Source organism: Vicia villosa, linkage group LG5 (genome assembly GCF_029867415.1).
Source record: "Vicia villosa cultivar HV-30 ecotype Madison, WI linkage group LG5, Vvil1.0, whole genome shotgun sequence".
Lineage (NCBI taxonomy): Eukaryota > Viridiplantae > Streptophyta > Magnoliopsida > Fabales > Fabaceae > Vicia > Vicia villosa.
Window position 1 is genome coordinate 39,090,634 of NC_081184.1, and position 3,619 is coordinate 39,094,252.

A 3,619-nucleotide genomic window follows, 5' to 3' on the forward strand; every position below is an offset into this window, starting at 1 on the left:
TAATGATTTGCCAGGACAAGAACTGGACTTTGTAAGGATTTGCCAGGACGAGAACTGGACTTTGTAATGATTTGCCAGGACGAGAACTGGACTTTGTAAGGATTTGCCAGGACGAGAACTGGACTTTGTAATGATTTGCCAGGACGAGAACTGGACTTTGTAATGATTTGCCAGAACGAGAACTAGACTTTGTAATGATTTTCCAGGACGAGAACTGGACTTTGTAATGATTTGTCAGGACGAGAACTGGACTTTGTAATGATTTGGACAGTTAATGAAAATTGGACCTCTGTGATATGTAGTATGTGAATGCCCCAGATGATATGCGTGGTTTGATGCTGGAGTGAAGTAACATGATTAATGCATGACAATGATTTATGATGACTTGGATGTTTTGATGTATGGGATAATGCTTATGCTCATGCATATGTTGGTTGATGTAATGAGTGGAACGAAACAATGTCTTTTATAAGACTACCTGAAAAGGTTTCCGGAATGGATATGGACATTTGTCTTAAAGAAGACTACCTGAAAAGGTCTTTCGAAAGGATAGCAATTTGTCGGAAAAGGTTCTGAGCGAAGGATAAGGAATGTCTTAAAGAAGACTACCTGGGGAGGTTCCTGAAAAGGATGACAGATTGTCTTAAAGAAGACTACCTGAAAAGGTACTGTGTAATGTATCAGCCATTGTATGTAATGCATGAGTTATATGTACTTGCATGATGCTCCAATAATATATTGTTGATAACCATAGCGTACATAGTTCGCTGGAGTTGTAGGTTTGTTTTATAAGGTGGGGTGTGATGCTAGCGCGATATCCCAATCCTTGTTTTTTTTATTTTGTAGATCGTAGTTAGGAGAAAGATTTGTCGGATGTTGTAAAGTGCGAGAACGCCTTTCCCTTTTGTTATGAGCCTTGCCCCAGTTTGACCTTTTGAAATACTCCACACCTTTAGCCACGCCTTTAACCTTTTTAAGGTTTTCTTTATGGATTTGATATCCAATGCCCCAATGCTTAGTGCGAAAAGATGCCTATGATCTCCAAGTTATGAGGGAAGTGCCTTGGGAAATAACTTCGTCATATGCTTCAACGTTTATATTGAAGGGTATGCTCTTGATTTCCAGGTTATGGAAGGTTATCCATGGTTTTCTATCCTTTAGAATTTCTCCCATGTTGACATGCCCCTGATTGAGATTGCTTTTGAGGTGAGCCCCAAGTCAATTGCACCTTAGGAAGAATGCCCCCAGTTAATAGGATTTTTGCTTGTATGCCCCTGTGATCCTTGAATTTTTTCCCCTGTTTAGGAGAACCCCCTATATGTGGTTCCCCCCACTCCATGGTCTTTATTAGGAATGATCGCCTTTGATTAACCAATTTCGAGATCTCCTTGAATGCTAAGCGTATGTCCGTAGATGACGTCGTACCTTTTTGAGAAGTAACTCCAATGTGATGCGTATGCAAATTTTGAAATCGAAGTCCGTTATGAATTAGGACGGGATGAATGCTTGAAGAAACGTAGTGGTTAGAAATAGTTTTAACAAACTTTAGGAGTCAGTATAACAAATCCTGCTTGATATGCTTTCGTAGTTAACCTTGCCTCAATTAGGACTTTTGAATGTTGTAACTTGGCCTGGTTCACGGTTTTAAGAAACAATGGATATAAGGCTCAAAAAATTATTTATCCCACCCCTTTCTCCTTGATGTTCTCCATGTCCTAAAGATTCGCCTAATCCAATGGATGTGCTTTGTTTGCAAGAGAATCATTCCAGTTTTAATGTTGAGCAGAAGCCTTAATAGAGATCCAAGCACTGATGACAAAAATGTTGTAAAGATCCAAGCGTTTATGAGAAGCTTTGATGGTTTAGCAGTCACAAGATTATCCTTTGTATTTCGCCTTTGTTTTGTTTTTATCCCTTATTTTTGCATGAACCAATTCTTTTGAATTTGACCCATCGGGATGCCCTAAATTTTGCCTAAGTCATTTTTGCTTTCTTTTATGAAATTTTCCGTTTTGACTTAGCGGGCGCTTTTCTCCTTTTTGTTTGAATACTCCTTTTGAGATTGATCCTTGGATATTGAATGTTGTGACTGCTATGTTGATTTTGATTTGCAAGCTTCGCCTTTGATACTTCCTCGATCTTGAATGATGTAATGAGGAAGAAGATTGTTGTAAATGTTATCTCCATTACTTCCTCATTCTTAGATGAATGCGAGGAAGAAGATGTGCTCGAACCTTTGCTTTGCTTGATCCTTATGCTTGAACCTTTGCTTGAATCCTTGCTTGGATTGACTAATTCTCTTGACCACCAAAATACACCATTGAATTAACTGAAATCTACCCTGCCCCTTGTTGAAATCAAGGTTTATTTGAAAAGTAGAAACAAACTCCAACTCCTGGCTCGAGGGGGTAACGAGGGATTAACATCCTTATATCTCCACTGTTTGGGGATTGAAACAATGCCTGTACATCCTCGGCTCGGTCTTACCTTGAAAGCATATATTTAGCTGGACTTAGTTATTTGTATTCTTCATTCTCCCTTAAGTTTGTTAATAACCTGAATTTGAATTTTGAAAATAGCACAGAAGTGTGCGAGTGGAAAGTCGTAGTAGTGCGTGAGTGAATCGATTTCAAAATCTGCATGGTCCTCCCATTAGAATTGCTAGTCCGAAGGTATAACTTTTATCTCGAGTAACACTTAGCGATCGTAGGGGTCGAAATTCCGAGCATGATAAACACCTATTGATCCTAGGGACAGTCTCCTTTGTAGATCCCTTGACCTCGTTTTACTCCTTAGTTGATGAACTTGTAGAAATGAAGGGTAACCTCGAGTTCTCCTTGGACATGTCAAACCTATTGGGAATAAATCGTTAGCGATGGGTTTTCGTCGTAACGGAACTTCATGAGTTTCCTTTGACTGAACCTCTTTTGCTTTTTCTAAGGATAGTGTCACACCATTTGCAACCTTCAGCGTTTGTAGATGGATAGAGAGAACCTATGACCCTTTTGCCCCTTGGTGTGGAGTTAACATACGTCGCCTTCCCTCCATCGTAGTTATGCATCTTTGTTTAGGATTTTGCCCCGGTTGGACTAATCCTTGCCCCCAGGTTATCGTAGAGCGTCCTTGTAAGTTGGATATGTTCTAAGACGAACCCCTTTATGACTAGATACCCCTTGAGTGTATCTACGAGAGAACTTCTTTGGTAAACTAATCCCTGCTCGATGATAACCTCTGTTGTATTTGCAATCCTGTTACGACAAGGCGTGGACATGCGGCTGGCATGGTAAAAGACATCCTTTTTCTCCTTGTGTGACCAAGTTCGTTCTTGGTGATTTATCCTCCTTTCTCCATAGTTTATGATCCTTTGGATTTTTCTTTGCGAGTCTCGGGAAATCGGCTAGCACGGTAAGTGTGGATGCGGGCGAAGATGCAAATGTAAATGTATGATTGCATGAAAATGCAAATGCATGCGTATGCGAGAGACTCCTTGTATTATAACTCCGTGTATGCAATGCAGACGTGTAACATATGATCCTATGGATAGCCTTAGAGGCGACATTAGACCCTCGTGGAATCTTTGTAGGATAAATGTTATGACACGCTAAGGGAAATCCCTTAG